The sequence below is a fragment of the Balaenoptera borealis genome, assembly GCF_965194805.1.
Source record: "Balaenoptera borealis genome assembly, chromosome: 1".
In the NCBI taxonomy this organism is placed as follows: Eukaryota; Metazoa; Chordata; class Mammalia; order Artiodactyla; family Balaenopteridae; genus Balaenoptera; species Balaenoptera borealis.
The window spans coordinates 30421696-30440825 of NC_138860.1; the positions used below are offsets into that span (position 1 = coordinate 30421696).

General features: G+C 38.8%; 1 long non-coding RNA gene and 1 pseudogene across 2 annotated transcripts in view; both read right to left on the minus strand.

Annotated features, from left to right (window-relative positions):
* Positions 1 to 19130, minus strand: part of LOC309605589 — a 582281-nt gene that overhangs the window by 18795 nt on the left and 544356 nt on the right. The window lies entirely within an intron of this gene.
* LOC309605423 (endophilin-A3 pseudogene) lies at positions 10842 to 18402 on the minus strand (annotated as a pseudogene). Its single transcript has one exon. The product of its transcript is annotated as an endophilin-A3 pseudogene (transcript).

A 19130-nucleotide genomic window follows, 5' to 3' on the forward strand; every position in this document is an offset into this window, starting at 1 on the left:
TTGTTTTGTTTTTTAGATTCCACGTATGAGTAAGATCATAAGATATTTGTCTTTCTCTTACTTAGCTTGTTCATATAATTCTCTCTAGATCCAATCATGTCGCAAATGGCAGAATTTACATTTTTATGGCTCAGTGATATTCCATTGTATGTATATGATATATATATATATATATATATATATATATATATATATATATACATATATATATATATACAGACACACACACCACATCTTTTTTACCCATGTATCTATTGATGGCCATTTAGGTTGTTTTCACATCTTGGCTATCGTAAATAATGCTGCTAACATTGGGGTGCATATATCTTTCAAATTAGTGTTTCTGTTTTCTTTGAGTAAATACCCAAAAGTGAACTTGCTGAATCATATGGCAGTTCTATTTTTAATTTTTTTTTGAAAACCTCCATACTTCTTTCCATATGGTTGTACCAATTTACATTCCCACGAAGGTTTCCTTCTCTCCACATCCTCAGCCGCACTTGTTCTTTGTTGTCTTTTGGATGATAGCCACTCTGACAGGTATGAGGTGGTATCTCATTGTGGTTTTGATATGCATTTGCTACATGATTAGTGATGTTGAAAGTCCTTTCATGGCCTGTTGGCCACCTGTGTGTCTTCTTTGGAAAAATGTCTATTCAAGTCCTCTGCCTATTTTTAATTGGTTGTTTGTTTGTTTTTGTTGTTGAGTTGCATGAGTTCTTTGTATATTTTAGATATTAACCCATTACAGGATATATCATTTGCAAATATCTTTTCTCATTCAGTGGGCTGTCTTTTTGTTTACTTGATAGTTTTCTCTGCTGTGAAAAAACTTTTTAGCTTGATTAGGTCTCCTTTATTTATTTTTGTTTTTGTTTCCCATGCCTGAGGAGATATATCCAAAAAAATATTTGCTAAGTCACATGTCAAAGAGCATACTACATATGTTTTCTTCTAGAGTTTTATGGTTTCAGGTCTTATATTTAAGTCTTTAATCCATTTTGAGTTTATTTTTGTATATGGTGTGAGAAAGTAGTCCAGTTTCTTTTGTATGTAGCTTTCCAGTCTTCCCAATACAATTTATTGAAGAGGTTGTCTTTTGTCCATTGTATATCCTTGCATCCTTTGTAGATTTATTGACCATATATGTATAGGCTTATTACTGGACTCTCTACTCTGTTCCATTGATCTCTGTGTCTATTTTTGTGCCAGTACCAAACTGTTTTGATTACTGTAGCTTTGTTGTATAGCTTGAAATCAGGGAATGTGATATCTCCAGCTTTGTTCTTCTTCCTCAAGAATGTTTTGGCCATTCAGGATCTTTTGTGTTGCCATAAAAATTTTTAAATCATTTGTTCTAGTTCTGTGAAAAATTGCCATTGGTATTTTGATAAGGATTGAATTGAATCTGTGGATTGCCTTGGACAGTATAGTCATTTTAACAGTATTAATTCTTCCATTCCATGAACATGGTATATATTTCCATTTGTTTGTGTCATCTTCAATTTCTTTCAGCCATGTTTTATTGTTTTCAGAGTACAAGTTTTTTACCTCCTAGGTTAGAATTATTCCTAGATATTTTATTCCCTTTGATGGACTTGTAAATGGAATTGTTTTCTTAGTTTTTCTTTCTCACAGTTCATTTTTAGTGTATAGAAATGTAGCACATTTCTGTATATTAATTTTGTATCCTGTGGCTTTACTAAATTCATGGATGAGTTCTAATAGTGTTTTTGGGGTTTTTTGGCATCATCTTTAGGATTTTCTATGAATAGTATCATGTCATCAGCAAACAGTGACAGCTTTACTTCTTCCTTTCTAATTTCGATTTCTTTTTGTGCTTTTTCTTGTCTGATTGTTGTGACTAAAACATCCAACATCATGTTGAATAAAAGTGTTGAGAATGGGATCTTTGTCTTGTTCCTGATCTTAGAGAAAATACTTTGAGCTTTTCACCATTAACTATGATGTTGGGTATGCGTTTGTCATATACGGCCTTTATTACGTTGATATATGTTCCCTCTATACCCACTTTCTTGAGAGTTTTTATCAGAGATGAATGTTGAATTTTGTCAAAAGCTTTTTCTGCATCTATTGAAATGATAATATTAGTTTTATTCTTCAATTTGTTCATGTGGTGTATCACATTGATTGCTTTGCTGATTTTGAACCATCATTGCATACCTAGGATAAATTTTACTTGACCATAGTCTATGATCCTTTTAATGTACTGTTGAATTCAGTTTGCTAATATTTTGTTGAGGATTTTTACATCTATGTTCATCAGTGATGTTGGCCTATAATTTTCTTTTCTGTGGTGTCCTTGTTTGGTTTTGGTATCAGGGTGATGCTGGCCTTGTAAAATGAGTTTGGAAGTGTTTCTCCTTCTGAAATTTTTTAGAATAGTTTGAGAAGGATAGGTGTTAACTTTGCTCTAAGTGTTTGGTAGAATTCACCTGTGAAATCTTCTGGTCCTAAGCTTTTGTTTATTGGGAGTTTTTTTTTTTAATACTGATTCAATTTCATTACTGATAATCAGTCTTTTCATAGTTTCTATTTCTTCCTGATTCAGTCTTGGCAGATTGTATGTTTTTAGGAATTTATTCATTTCTTCTAGGTTGTGAAATTTTTGGTGTATAATTGTAGTAATCTCTTATGATCCTTTGTATTTCTGTGGTGTCAGTTTTAATTTCTCCTTTTTCATTTCTGATTTTATTTACTTGGCCCCTTTCTCTGTTTTTCTTGATGAGTCTGGCTAAAGGTTGTTTTTTTCTTTTTTTAGTTTTGTTTATCGTTTCAAAGAACCAGATCTTAATTTCATTGATCTTTTTCATTTTCTTTTAGCCTCTATCTCATTTATCTATGCTCTGATCTTCATAATTTCTTCCCTTGTATTAACTTTGGGTTTTGTTTGTTCTTTTTCTAGTTCTTTTAGGTTTAAAATTAGGTTGTTTATTTGAGATTTTGAATGTTTCCTTAAGTAGGCTTGTATCACTGTAAACTTTCCTCTTAGAACTACATTTCCTGTATCCCATAGATTTTGGGTCACTGTGTTTTCATTTTCATTTGCCTCCAGGTATTTTTTGAGTCCCTCTTTGAACTTCAGTGACCCATTTGTTGTTTAGTAGTATATTGTTTAGCCTCCACATGTTTGTGCTTTTTGCAGTTTTTTTCTTGTAGTTGATTTCTAGTTTTATAGTGTTGTGGTCAAAATGATGCTTGATTTCAATCTTATTAAATTTCCTGAGACTTGTTTTATGGTCTAACATGTATTCTATCCTGGAGAGTGTTCCATGTGCACTTGAACAGAATGTGTATTCTGCTACTTTTGGATGGAATGTTCCATCTATTGTCTATCTTGTCTAATGTGTCATTTAAGGCCAGTGTTTCTGTAGTGATTTTCTGTCTGTATAAATTGTTCACTGATGTAAGTGGGGTGTTTAAGAACCCCTACTATTATTGTGTTGCTGTCAATTTCTACCTTCATGTGTGTTAATATTTGCTTTATGTATTTAGGTGGTTCATATATACTTACAATTATTATATCTTCTTGGATTGATCCTTTGATCATTATATAATGTCCTTCTTTGTCTCTTCTTACTGTCTTTGTTTTAAAGCCTATTTTGACTGATATAAGCATTGCTACCCTGCTTTCTTTTTGTTTATGTTTGGATGGAATACCTTTTACCATTCCCTCATTTTCAGTCTCTGTATGTCCTTAGATCTGAAATGAATCTCTTGTAGGCAGCATGTACGTGGGTCTAGTTTTTTTCATACATTCAGTCACTCTGTGTTTTTTGATTGGAGAATTTAGTCCATTTACATTAAAGAAATTATTGATAAATATGTATTTAATGTAATTTGTTAATTGTTTGGGGGTTGTTTTGTGGTTCTTTTTTGTTCCTTTCTTCTTCTTTTGCTCTCTTCCTTATGATTTGATGACTATCTTTAGTGTTATGTTTGGATTCCTTTTTCTCTTTTATTCAGGTATATCTATTATAGATTTTTGTTTTGTGGTTACCATGAGATAGATAGACAATAGATGATAGATGATAGATAGATAGATAGATAGATAGATGATAGAGATGTATGATTATTTTAGTTTGCTGGCCTCTTAAATTTGAGCACATTTTAACAACCTTTCATTTTTACTCCACCTCACTATGTTTACTTTTTTTGACATCCTATTTTACATTCTCTTCTTTTGTGTATCCCTTAAGTACTTATTGTGGATACAGATTATTTTACTACTTTTGTTTTTTAACCTTTCTACTACCTTTGTAAGTGGTTAATCTACTTCTTTTACTGCATATTTGCCTTTTCCAATGAGATTTTTTCTTTTGTAATTTTCATATTTCTAGTTGCAGCCTTTTTATCTTAGAGAAGTTCCTTTAATATTTCTTGGAAAGCTGGTTTTGTGGTGTTAAACTCTTTTAGCTTTTGCTTGTCTGTAATACTTTTAATCTCTCTTTCAAATCTGAATGCCAGGTAGAGTATTCTTCGTTGTAGGTTTTTCCCTTTCATCACGTTAAATATATCATACCACTCTCTTCTGGCCTACAGAGTTTCTGCTGAAAATTCAGCTGACTATATTATGAGAGTGCCCTGTAAATAACTTGTTGATTTTAACATTTTCTTATCTGTAATTTTTGCCACGTTAATTACAATTTGTCTTGGTGTGGTCCTTTTTGGGTTGATCCTGTTTGGGACTTTCTATGCTTCCTAGACCTGGATGTCTGTTACCTTCCCCAGATTAGGGAAGTTTTCAACTATTATGTCTTCAAATATGTTCTCTGCCCCTTTCTCTCTCTCTTCTCCTTCTGGGACCATAATGTGAATGTTAGTGTGTCTGATGTTGTCACAGAGGTCTCTTAAACTGTCTTCATTAAATTTCTTTTTTCTTTTTTCTGTTCAGTTTGAGTGAGTTCCCCTACTCTGTCCTCCAGTTCCCTGATCCATTTCTCTATCATCTAATATACTGTTGATTCCCTCTACTGTATTTTTTATTTCAGTTATTGTTTTCTTCAGCTCTGTTTGGTTCTTTATATTTTCTGACTCTTTGTTAAAAATTTTAACTTCTCACTCTGTTCATCCATTCTCCTCTCAAGTTCTTTGAGCATCTTTATAATCATTACCTTAAATTCTCTATTGGATAGATTGCTTCTCTTCATTTAGTTTTTCTTCTGGGGTTTTATCTTGTTCTTTTCATTTGGAACAAATTCTCTATTGCCTCATTTTGCTTGATTTGCTGTTTTTATTTCTATGTATTTGTAGATTGGTCACATTTCCCAGTCTTGAAGTAGCCTTATGTAGGAAATGTCCTATGGGACCCAGCAGCACACTTCCTTCTGGTCACCAGAGCTATATGCATTAGAGGTACCCTCTATGTAGGCTGTGTGGGTCCTTCTGTTGTGGTACGATGACTACTGTGGGAATGCCAGTAGGTGTGGAGGGTCCCTAGTCTGGTTGGTTGTGAGGCCCTGCCATGTGCAGGGGTTGCCAGCCACTCACTGATGGGTGGAGTTGGGTTCTGGTTTGGCTGGCCGCATGCCCAAGGGAGTCTCACTCTTGGTGCTGGCCCACAGGTCATTGGGGCCTTGTACCAAGGCAACTGGCTACTGATCCCCAAGTGTTACTGGGACTAGTGCTGGCCCACTGATGTGTGGAACCAGGTCCCAGGGTGGCTGACTGTGGGGCTGGATGTCCCAGAGCTAGTGTTGGCCTGCTGATGGACAGGGCTGATTCCTGACATGGATGGCTATGGGGTCCAGTGTGACCTAAAGCTGGTGACACCCACTGGTGGGTGGGGCTGGACCCTGATATGGCTGGCTGAGGGGCCCATGGTGCCCCAGGCCTGGTGTTTGCTTGCTGTTTGGTAGGGCTGGGGCTCAGGGTATTCTAGGTGGCGCCAGCCTGCTGATGGGTGGGCTGGAGCCCAGGGGTTCCCAGGACTGATGCCCACTCACTAGTGCTTGAGGCTGGGTACTGGGGCTAGTGCTGGTCTATTGATGGGCAGAGCTGGGTTCTGAAGTCTCTGGCTGCAGGGCCCTGGGGGTCCTGGAGTTGGTGTCAGCCTACAGGTATGTGGAGCTAGGGTCCAGGGAATCTCAGGGCTGGTGCCCACTCACTGCTGGATGAGGTCTGGTCTGGGAGCTAGTCCTGGCCCACTGGTGGGTGAGGCCAAGTGCCAGGGTGGCTAAGGGTTTAGGGGGTCCTAAGTCATCCAGCCTGCTGGTGGGTTAAGGCCATGTTCCCACTCAGCTAGCTGCCTGGCCTGGAGCATCCCAGGACTGATGCTGATTAGCTGGTGGGCAGGGCCAGATCTTGGCACAAATAAGGTAGAGGGAGGATTCCAAAATGGTGTGTGCCAGCACCAGTGTCCTATGGTGGAATAAGTTCCCCCCAAATGGTTGCTGCCAGTGTCTATGTCCCAGTGTGAGTTTCAGTTGTCTCCTGCCTCTCCAGGAGGCTGTCCAAGATCAGCAAGTGAGTCTGGCCCAGGCTCCTTTCAAATTATTGCTCCTGCCCTGGGTCTCAGACTGTGTAAGATTTAGTGTGCACCCTTTAAGAGTGGAGTCTTTACTCCTTACAGCCCCTTGGCTCTCCCAAAAACAAACCCTACAGGCCTTCAACGCCAAACGTTCTGGGGGCTCATCTTCCTGTTGCAGGATTCCAGGCTGAGGAACCTGATATGGGGCTTGGACCCCTCACTCCTTGGACGGAACCTCTACAATTCTACTTGTGGGTTACATCTTGACTATACTGCATCTCCACCCCTCCTACCTGTCTCCTTGTGGTTCCTTCATTATATCTTTTGCTGTAGAAGCTCTTTTCTGCTATTCTTCAGGTCACTCTCATGAATAGTTGCTCTGTAAATAGTTGCAATTTTGGTGTGTTTGTGGGAGGAGTCTCAGGGTCTTCCTACTCTTCCATCTTAACATTGTTTCCTAGCTATAAGTTAATTTTCAGCCTAGCTATTCTTGTCTTCAAATAAAAATATACATTATGTGTGGACCACTTTTTAATTCTTTTATAATATTTGACAAAAAATCCTAAATAAAAAAAAAATCAACATGTAGTATAGGCATACAGTTTGGAGTATTATTTGTACCTAGTGATTACACCCTCTCCTGCCTGATGCTTATAAGTAGCTGAACTGAGTAGTTACATTTATATGGACATTGATTGCACTTAAACACAAACTTGAATTGACATTTTTAAAAACAAAGATGCAAAGAGCTATGAAAGTTTCCATGATTCTACAAGGTAAATCTTGGGTATTGGCATCTGGTTCCTAGGACATTTGTAGGAAAATAGCTTTCTGGATAAACTATAGATCCAAACTAAGAGTCTACAAAGGAATCAGTAACTATGTCATAACATCACCTTCCATCCCTATATGTGAATGGTTCATAAACAAATCTACCTTTTAAGCCATGTTGTGTTTTTGGCTAATCCATTTATATGCCCTATGGAAGAGCCTTTCAGGATTCAGGATTCCTGATCAGCTAAGGTTTGAAAACCCTAAGTAGTGCTAACTGAACAGTCCTTTTTTAAAGATCAGAAGTTACTGTTCCAGATGAAACCTGCTGGTTGGATACAGGCAGTTTCCACAATAGCATGTGGTGTTTGAAGAGTTTCTTTGTTCTGCTCTCTTGGCCTTGGTGAGTGTTGTTGAAATTACTTGGATTTGGGAACTAGAAAGACCATCTGGCTGCTATAACTGGGCTGTCAGCAAAATTCAGATTCCATTTGACAGAACACCCTGCAGTGATTGGGCTTAAGGAGGATTCACCCAGAATAACCAAACTCAAGTGAATAATGTATAAGCCAGAGTCCTAACTAATTTACTATGAGAAATTCTACTGCTGGTATCAACCTGTCTGTATTCTGTCTTCATGGGGAAGGCTATCTGGAGAGCCTGCTGTAATCATAAGCTTGATTGGTGAGCATGGAAATCCAAGTCAAGAGACTTGTGTGGATATAGGGACATACTTGTCAAGGAATCAGAGCAACTCTGCTAGCTGCCTGGAGCCTTAACTCCCTCTCCTGAATAGTTATTTAACACACTGATGAGGTTTTACTTCTTGGGTTTTTTCTTTTTATATTCACTGCCTTTCTTCAGATACAACTGCTTTAGTTGTAGAGTTGAGCAAGTCTGCTCTTCTGAACTTGAGGTAGCTCAAATCAGTGTTCAGAGAGAATTAGCCTCCTCTGTCTTACACAGGTGCACATGCACACACGTGTTCATGCTTAACCACACCTCCTCTAACCATTCTACCTTGTACTTCCTATCACAGTAATGGGCATCACCATTCAAATCTGGTAATCACCCACACCAACTACCAGTGAGTTATTATTGTCTCTCACTCTTACCTACCATCAATTAGACAATTAGCAATTTTAACTTCTCCCACCATGTTATTTCCAAATCTACTCATCCTGCACATCCCTGATGCCCCTGTTACAACCTTACTTTCCCATTATCTTTTTTCTGGCATAAAAACCAATCTTCCTGTCTCCAGTGTTACCTGCATCAAGAACAGCTCGGGGGCTCTTCCAATATGCTCACCCAATCACAGACAAGCTTTTTGCAGGATAAAGTCTTATTTCCTTAGCCTGACATGTGAGGAGCTCAGATCTGGCCCCTGCACCTTTCACATTTGTCCCTGACCTTCCCCACAGGCCTCCAGTGTTGCCCTTCCCCCCAGCTCTTTGTTGCTCCCTGGATTTATCTCACTTTCTTACACTTCCAGGCTGTGTCCTCAGCTGAAGCACCTTTTCCTGTGTCTATACCTACTTGTGTTTATAACTTTCCCCAGGCACCCATTCCTTTTCCCTGATCTCCTTCCTCTTTCCCCCAGCTGAACCAGGTCCTCTCCAATTATGCTCATTGTATTCCCCCACCACAGCCTTCACCACAGGGTTCACTGTAACATAATGAGCAGTTACGTTGCATTCATTTTAGGTTTAATTTTGTTCAAGTTCAGTCTGTGGTCTCAAAAGCTCTTGTGGGTACCAGCAAAATGCAGGGTCTTTGATAGTAGTGTTGTCTTATCCCTGCTTGACCAGGACTCAATAAATATTTGTGGAGTAAATTAATAAATAAATGTGTAAATTTCAGTGAAAAGTATTCCAGAACTATGGTATTAGAAAAATGCAGACTTGAATGTTGGTTTGGTCACTTATTCACTTATATGTGGAATCTAAAGTACGACACAAAACAACATATCCACAAAACAGAAACAGACTCACAGACATAGAGAACAGACTTGTGGTTGCCAAGGAGGAGGGGAATGGGGGAGGGAAGGATTGGGAGTTTGGGATTAGCAGATGCAAACTAGTATATATAGGATGGATAAACAACAAGGTCCTACTATATAGCACAGGGAACTATATTCAATATCTTGTGATAAACCATAATGGAAAAGAATATGAAAAAGAATATATATATGTATGACTGAATCACTCTTCTGTTACAGCAGAAATTAACACAACATTGTAAATCAACTATACGTCAATAAAATATTTTTTTTAAAAAAGATACTTTTCCCATGTGAAAGAATCTCATTGGAAGATTGTGGTGGGACACTTTGAGTATGCAAAGAGATTCAAAATAGGGAAGAGAAAAAAAACCCATCTTCATTATTATCTAATTTCTAAAACCTAATATCTATTTGGGGTTTTCCACACACTGAAATATATTATTCAATAATTATGTGCTTTCCTTATATATTTAAAATACTTTGTTATGACAAATCTTTATACAAATGCTGAGGCAGTACACATAATTTAATATGATTTTGAAGTGCTGTGTTTTTTTTAACTTTGTTTTTTAAAGAATGCTACATTTTTATATTATGGCAAACCATAACACTATTTTTGTGTCCATGCAGGAACTGGGCCAGTATCTCACATTTTACTTTAATAGCCTACTATGTAATAGCTGCTAAAATCTATTACTGGGTATGTTCTGATGTAAACTTTTTTAGAAATGTATTTCAAGAAAAAGATTTCTATTTGCTTCTTTGAGAGAGAACAGAAGATTTTCTTATCATAGCAATACTTCTATAATAAAAGTGCCTGGACATCTAGCTTTTTTCTTTCAACAGATCTTATTAGAAACAACCTCCACAAAGAGTGGATATTTAAGGTAAAGTAACCTAATCTCCCATAAGAGAAAAAACTAGAATATTCTCCATGGCTTTGACAATGCATAAATCTATTTCTTGACCAATGATAATCCAGTGCAGGTATTGGAATGAGCTCCTCTCACCCTCCTCTGGGTCCTTGGAATTCTCTCCATTCTCACAGTAGACAAAGAAAAAGAAGTTCACCTACAGGGGAGATGGACCTGAATATGGCACAGATCTTAGTGATGTGGTCTCTCCTAACTTAGAAATCTAGTCTCATTGTATGCCCAGAAGGGAAAGGAAATGGGTTCTGGTGGACATTAGCAGTCTGTGTTCCAGTGAGTGACAGGAATGGCTGAATATGTGTCAGTAATTCAGGAGGAGTGAACTAGATCAGGAAGGGGAGAAACGATCTTGCTCCCTTTGCTACAGACATTCTTAGCAGTCTGCTGGCTGAATTCCAATTCCATGAAATGAGAAAAATTATAATGGGTTGATGTACTTTTTTAAAAGTGTGCTAAAATATACATAACAAAAGACTTATCATTTTAACGCTTTTTAAGTATACCATTCAGTATCAAAGTACATTTATATTTTTGCGCAACCATTGCCACCATCCATCTCTAAAAATTTCCCATCATCCTAAACGGAAACTTTCTAACCATTAGACAATAACTTCTCATTTACTCTACCCCTTAGCCCCTGGTATTTCTTTTTTTTTTTTTTTTGCCAACACAGTGTGTCATGTTTATTGGGTTATTCACAAGTCAGCTAAAACACCATGAAGGGAAAAGACTGGATGCCATCAGTAATGTCAGGAAACAAAATATTTAGCAGTTCTTAGTTTCAAGTGTGGCATTCCATCACAGCTTGAGGAATATGGGCAATTCACTAACAAAACTGCAGTGGGTGCCATTTATTTTTAGCAACAAGAAGCACATACATTTATTTAACCAATGACTTTTAGGACAGTCAGCAAAAATAGAAAATGGTATTTTCATGTAGCTAAGACAAGAAAATCATTTATACAAATTAAGTGGATACAAAATACATTGTAAAGAGAACACACATACAAAAGTCATTAAGCTGGTCAAAGAGCAAGAATGCCACAGAACACCACACTGAGAGAACACTGGTGTGAATTCATTTCCATTATGAAAGTACATCCAAAGTTTGAGTTACACATTTACTGAGGTAAAGACACAATCACTTCCACGTAATTAATGGGGAAGAATCCAGATTGCCCATGGAGCACTCCTTCACACCAGTTTTCATCTATCTGACTGGTTAATGTAATGATATCCCCTTCTTTAAATCCTAGTTCTCCTTGGTTTTCTGGCTCAAACTCAGAGACCACGAGAGCAGGGCTGGTCCATGGGAACGTGAGAACCTGCTGTCTTTGCTGAAGAGGTGGTGGATACCCCATTGAGCTCACTAGGACTCCTTTTTATGGGCCGTGGCTTGTATTCTCGTTTGGGGACGTTGGATGCAGCCGATATTCGCATCTGTAGCTTGCTCTGTAGCTCCTGCAGAATCTCTGTGGACTGTTTGTGATAGTCTAAAGCTGTCTCTATAAACACGGCCAACTGGCTGACTTGTTCTACATCGTTTTCTAAAAAATTAAACATGCTTCTTTCAGCCAACTCCTTTGACTCTTCAAATTTTTCTACTGCTTGTCTGACTTCTTCATCTGGTATCTTACCTACTCGTTTCTTTTTATAATCGTAATCCAGGCAGCGGCCTTCCAGCTTTTTCAGGTGGTGCCCAATCTCTTTTAAATCTTTGTCTTGTAGTAACTGAAGTGGATCAGTAAAAGTTTGCTTTACATTAATATCAAGAGAGTCTTTCACCTCAGCCATTAGCTTCATGGATTCACCAACTTCTATCAATGCATTGCCAAAAGTGGAGCCTTCCCCGAGCTCGTTCCCGTATTTCAGCATGCAGTCGCCCAGCAAGCCTTCCGTCTGTGGGTACCCAGTGGTTTTCACCTGTCCTCGGATCTTCGACACAGTGTTCAGCAATTCTAGCTTAGCTCTGTATGCTGGATTCGGCTGAAGATATTCTGTGGCTTTTGAAAGAATTTCTGCAACAGCTTTATTGGTAACGTCTATTTTCCTTTCCATGTCAAGAAGTTCATCATCTAGTTTCGTTCCTTCAACGCCACTTATTTTTTCACTAAACAGCTGGCTGGCTTTGTGGAACTGCTTCTCCAGCCCCGCCACCGACATCTGGACGGCGCCCGGCCGGGGCTGGATGGTCTCTGGGCTCTGCCGGGCCACGCAGCCGCGACACGCTGGGGAAGCGGGCACTGGGGCCGGTCCCCGCGCGGCTGGGCTCGGCCGGGCCAGCCTCCGACGGTCCGCCCCTGGTATTTCTATTCTACTCTCTTTGTGAATTTGACTGTCTATTCTAGGTATCTCATATGCATCATACAACATTTGTCCTTTTGTGTCTGGCTTATTTCACTTAATGTTTCACATGCGCTTTGAAAATAACCCCTTGCTACATTATCCTTCCTACCCAGAGTCAGTCAAACTTTGAGGTTAAGGGCATATCCTGGGACTGCCAAGTCTGTCCAAGACTTCTAAACCCACTGCCAGGAGTTAGAGTCTGCTATGGACTGAATTATGCCCCCCAAAAATACAAAATATGTTGAATTCCTAATGCCTCCATGTGACTGTTTTGGAGATAGGGCCTTTAAGGAGGCGATTAACACGATAAAATGAGGTCATAAGGGTGAGACTCTGATCCAATAAAACTGGTATCTTTATAAAAGAGGGAGAGACATCAAAGATATCTCTGTCTCCATCATGTGAGCACACAGAGAGAAGGTAGCTGTCTACAAACCAAGAAGAAAGTTCTCACCAGGAATCAAACTGGCCAGCACTTTGATCTTGGATTTTCCAGCCTCCAGAACTATGAGAAAATTAATTTCTGTTGTTTAAGCCACCCAGTCTATAGTATTTTTTATGGCAGTCTGAGCAAACTAAGACAGTGTCCAAGTACAAACTAGGGGAAAGAGTCCTTACAGACTCCCCTCACTCCTGACACCAACTGCAAGGTCAGGGGCATTCCAAAACTACTTCAGTTTCAGTAATTAGCTAGAAGGACTCTCCAAACTCTTTGAAAGCTATTATACTCACAGTTATGATTTATTACATGGAAAAGATATGAACTAAAATCAGCCAAAGGAAGAGATATGTGGGGCAGAGTCTGGGAGTGTTCCAAACATGAAGCTTCCATTGTCCTCAGAACATGTTACCCTCCCAGCTTTGATGTGTGACAATATGTATGGAGTATTGCCAACCAGCAAAGCTCACCTGGAATTCCAGAGCATCCAGAGATTTTATTGGAGCTTTATTATGTAGGCAGGATTGACTGACATTGATTTTCCAGATGGTGCAATTTAGCTTCTAGGTAGACTGATACCACATAACGCCAAATCCCTCACCCTAAATCACATGTTTTGGTCATTCTGGCATAGCCAGCTTCCACCCTAAGACTGTCAGAGTGGCCAGCCTAAACAAGACACTCCTATCAGGTATGACTTAGATTACCTCCCAAAAGCCAAGGGCAAAGGCCAGACCTCTCTTAGACCAAGGCCAAATTCTTCACTATGTATTCCCATTTAGTGAATCAATGTTAGACTCACTTCAGTACATATATACACATCACCACCTGATGCAAAGACTAAAGCATCCCTTTCCAGTCTCATATAGATGCACTTGTACAACAAACAGAGCTCCTCTCTTTTCTCTAAGGAGTAAGAAAGAGGGTTTGGTGGAGCATGGAGTGGGGGGACAGAAAATCACAGGTCATAAGAGGGAGATACCTCAGTGCCTTGTGCCGTAGATGCTTGCATCCTAATAGTTCATTTTAAAAATTATCTTCAATCCATCATTAGTTTGAACAATTCACTCTATAAGTTATCATTCAATTTAAATTATCTTTCAATGAAAAGAAAATGGATTCTCCATTTAAGGAACTTTAAAACTGGCAAATTAATTTGAAATATCACACTTTGTAACATGGTCTTAACTGCCCTATAACTAGGACATAGTTTGCATCATGTGATTTAACTCTTGAGTTCCATAATACCCAAAGTGTTCTACATTCTGTTCAAGATGAGTACTGTGATCACATGATTCAATGTCACAGCAATGTCAAATTCCTACAAAAGAGTCTGAAGGAGTACTCTCATTTTCCTTACAAATCTTGTTGCAGGCCAGTGGCAAATATTATTAGCAGACTGGCAGTGATGTGTGAACTATGTTTTGAGGGGCACCATTCTAGACCAGTGTTCCTCAAACTTTAATATGTATAAGAATCACCTAAAGTTTCTTATTAAAATAAAGATTCTACCTCAGGAGATCTAAGGTAAAGCCTAAGAGTCTACATTTTCAATAAGCTCCCACATGTCATGGTGTTACTATTCTATCGACTACACTTAAAAGAGTTTGATGACAGAAAATTGCTTTCTACATCACTGAGAAAAATAGAAACAACCAAAAGAAAATTTCTACTTGCTCTCACCACTAAATCTATCTACCTGCCCACTTGCACTGTGCCCTTAAATTCTGTATTCCTAGAGGACCTTCAAGAAGGTGGAGGAGTAAGACGTGGAGATCACCTTCCTCCAACAAATACATCAGAAATACATCTACATGTGGAACAACTCCTACAGAACAACTACTGAATGCTAGCAGAAGACCTCAGACTTCCCAAAAGGCAAGAAACTCCCCACGTACCTGAGTAGGGCAAAAGAAAAAAGAAAAAACAGAGACAAAAGAATAGGGATGGGACCTGCACCTCTGGGAGGGAGCTGTGAAGGAGGAAATGTTTCCACACACTAGGAAGCCCCTTCACTGGTGGAGATAGGGGGTGGGCAGGAGAAGCTTCGGAGCCATGGAGGAGAGGGCAGCAAAAGAAGTGCAGAGGGAAAAGCAGAGACATTCCCACACAGAGGAGCAGTGCCGACCAGCACTCACCAGCCTGAGAGGCCTGTCTGCTCACCCTCCAGGACGGGTGGGAGCTGGGAGCTGAGGCTCAGATTTCTGAGTTCAGATCCCAGTGAGAGGACTGGGGTTGGCTGCATGAACACAGCCTGAAGGGGAAAAGTGCACCACAGCTAGCCAGGAGGGTGTCCGGGAAAATGTCTGGAACTGCCTAAGAGTCAAGAGACCATTGTTTCAGGGTGCGTGAGGGGAGGAGATTCAGAGCATTGCCTAAACAATCTTCAGAGACAGGCATGAGCCACAGCTATCAGCACAGACACCAGAGACAGGCATGAAATGTTAAGGCTGCTGCTGCAGCTACCAAGAATCCTGTGTGAAAGCACAGGTCATTATCCACACCTCCCCTCCTGGGACACTGTGCAGCCCACCAATGCCAGGGTCCTGTGATCCAGACAAATTCCCCAGGAGAACACATGGCACACCTCAGGCTGTTGCAAAGTCACACCAGCCTCTGTCACCACAGGTTAGCCCTGCATTCCGTACCCCTCCCCTCCCTGCAGCCTGAATGAGCCAGAGCCCCCTAATCAGCAGTTCCTTTAACCCCCTCCTGTCTGGATGAGAAACAGACAACAGAGGGTGACCTACATGCAGAGGTGGGTGCAAATCCAAAGCTGAACCCCAGGAGCTGTGCGAACAAAGAAGAGAAAGGGAAATTTCTCCATGCAGCTTCAGGAGCAGCAGATTAAATCTTGACAATCAACTTGATGTACCATACATCTGTGGAATACCTGAATAGACAACAAATCATCACAAAATTGGGGTTTGCTGTATGTGACTGACTAGTTTCTGATTTTTATGTTTATCTTAGTATAGTTTTTAGTGCTTGTTATCACTGGTGGATTTCTTTATTGGTTTGGTTGCTCTTTTCACTTTATTTTATTACTTTTAAATTTTTTTATTTTAATAATACTTTTTAATTTTTATTTTAATAACTTATTTATTTTATTATTTTTTCTTTTTTTCTCCCTTTTCTTCTGAGCTGTGTGGCTGACAGGGTCTTGGTGCTCTGGCGGGGTGTCAGGACTGAGACTCTGAGGTGGGAGAGCTGAGTTCAGGAAATTGGACCAGCAGAGACCTCTTAGAAAATACATGGGAGAAAAAACAAGAAACATTTAACAAGGGCCTAGAAGAACTAAAGAGTAAACAAACAATGATGAACACCACAATAAATGAAATTAAAAAGTCTCTACAAGGAATCAATAGCAGAATAACTGAGGCAGAATAATGGATAAGTGACCTGGAAGACAAAATAGTGGAAATAAATACCACAGAGCAGAATAAAAAAAAAAGAATGAAAAGAATTGAGGACAGCCTCAGAGACCTCTGGGACAACATTAAATGCACCAACATTCGAATTATAGGGGTCTCAGGAGAAGAAGAGAAAAAGAAAGGGTCTGAGAAAATATTTGAAGAGATGATAGTTGAAAACTTCCCTAATGTGGGAAAAGAAATAGACAATCAAGTCCAGGAAGCACAGAGATTTATCCCATACAGGATAAACCCAAGGAAAAACATGCCAAGACACATATTTATCAAACTATCAAAAATTAAATACAAAGAAAAAATATTAAAAGCAACAAGGGAAAAGCAACAAATAACATACAAGGGAATCCCCATAAGGTGAACAGCTGATCTTTCAGCAGAAACTCTGCAAGCCAAAACGCAGTGGCAGGACATATTTAAAGTGATGAAAGGGAAAAACCTACAACCAAGATTACTCTACCCAGCAAGGACCTCAGTCAGATTCGATAGAGAAATTAAAAGCTTTACAGACAAGCAAAATCTAAAAGAATTCAGCACCACCAAACCAGCTTTACAACAAACGCTAAAGAAACTTATCTACGTGGGAAACACAAGAAAAGAAAAAGACCCACAAAAACAAACCCAAAACAATTAAGAAAATAGAAATAGGAACGTACATATCTATAATTACCTTAAATGTAAATGGATTAAATGCTCCAACCGAAAGACACAGACTGGCTGAATGGATACAAAACGAGACCGATATATATGTTGTATACAAGAGACCCACTTTAGACCTAGGGACACATACAGAATGAAAGTGAGGGGATGGAAAAAGATATTCCATGCAAATGGAAATCAAAAGAAAGCTGGAGTAGCAATTCTCATATCAGACAAAATAGACTTTAATAAACAATGCCATGACACTAGATACCAATTACAGGAAAAAAATTGTAAAAAATACAAACAAATGGAGGTGAAACAATACATAACTAAATCACCAAGAGATCACTGAAGAAATCAAAGAGGAAATCAAAAAATACCTTGAAACAGAGGACACAATGACCCAAAATCTATGGGATGCAGCAAAAGCAGTTCTAAGAGGGAACTTTATAGCAATACAATCCTACCTCAAGAAACATGAAAAATCTCAAATAAACAACCTAACCATACACCTGAAGCACGTGAGACTGAACCAGGAAGAAATAGAAAATATAAACAGACCAATCACAAAAATTGAAATTGAAACAGTGATTAAAAATCTTCCAACAAACAAAAGCCCAGGACCAGATAGCTTCACAGGCGATTTCTATCAAACATTTAGAGAGGAACTAACACCTATCCTTCTCAAACTCTTCCAAAATGTAGCAGAGAGAGGAACACTCCCATACTAATTCTACGAGGCTACCATCACCATGGTACCAAAACCAGACAAAAATGTCACAAAGAAAGAAAACTACAGGCCAATATCACTGATGAACATAAAGGAAAAAATCCTCAACAAAATACTGGCAAACAGAATCCAACAGCACATTAAAAGGATCATAAACCATGATCAAGTGGGGTTATCCCAGGGATGCAAGGATTCTTCAATATACAAAAATCTGTCAGTGTGATACACCTTTTTAACAAATTGAAGCTAAAAAACGTATGATAATCTCAATAGATGCAGAAAAATCTTTTGACAAGATTCAACACCCATTTATGATAAAAACCCTCCATAAAGTAGGCATAGAAGGAAGATACCTCAACATAATAAAGGCCATGTATGACAAACCCACAGCCAACATCATCCTCAATGGTGAAAAACTGAAACCATTTCCACTAAGATCAGGAACAAGACAAGTTTGCCCACTCTCAGCACTATTATTCAACATAGTTTTGGAAGTTTTAGACACAGCAATCAGAGATGAAAAGAAATGAAAGGAATCCAAACTGGAAAAGAAGTAAAACTGTCACTGTTTGTAGATGACATGATATTATACACAGAGAATCCTAAAGATGCTACCAGAAAACTAGAAAGTTTTCTAGTAGAAAACTACTAGAGCTAATAAAGGAATTTGGTAAAGTAGCAGGATACAAAATTAATGCACAGAAATCTCTTGCATTCCTATACACGAATGATGAAAAATCTGAAAGAGAAATTAAGGAAACACTTCCATTTACCATTACAAAAGAAGAATAAAATACCTAGGAATAAGCCTACCTAAGAAGGTAAAAGACCTGTACTAAGAAAACTATAAGACACTGATGAAAGAAATTAAAGATGATACAAATAGATGGAGAGATATACCATGTTCTTGGATTGGAAGAATCAATGTTGTGAAAATGACTGTACTACAAAAGCAATCTACAGATTCATTGCAATCCCTATCAAACTACCACTGGCATTTTTCACAGAACTAGAATAAAAAATTTCACAATTTGTATGGAAAAACAAAAGACCCCGAAAGCCAAAGCAACTTTGAGAAAGAAAAACGGAGCTGGAGGAATCAGACTCCCTGATTTCAGACTATACTACAAAGCTACAGTAATCAAGACAGTTTGGTACTGGCACAAAAACAGAAACATAGATCAATGGAACAGGATAGAAAGCCCAGAGATAAACCCACGCACATATGGTCACCTTATCTTTGATAAAGGAGGCAAGCATATACAGTGGAGAAAAGACAGCCTCTTCAATAGGTGGTGCTGGGAAAATTGGACAGCTACATGTAAAAGAATGAAATTAGAACACTCC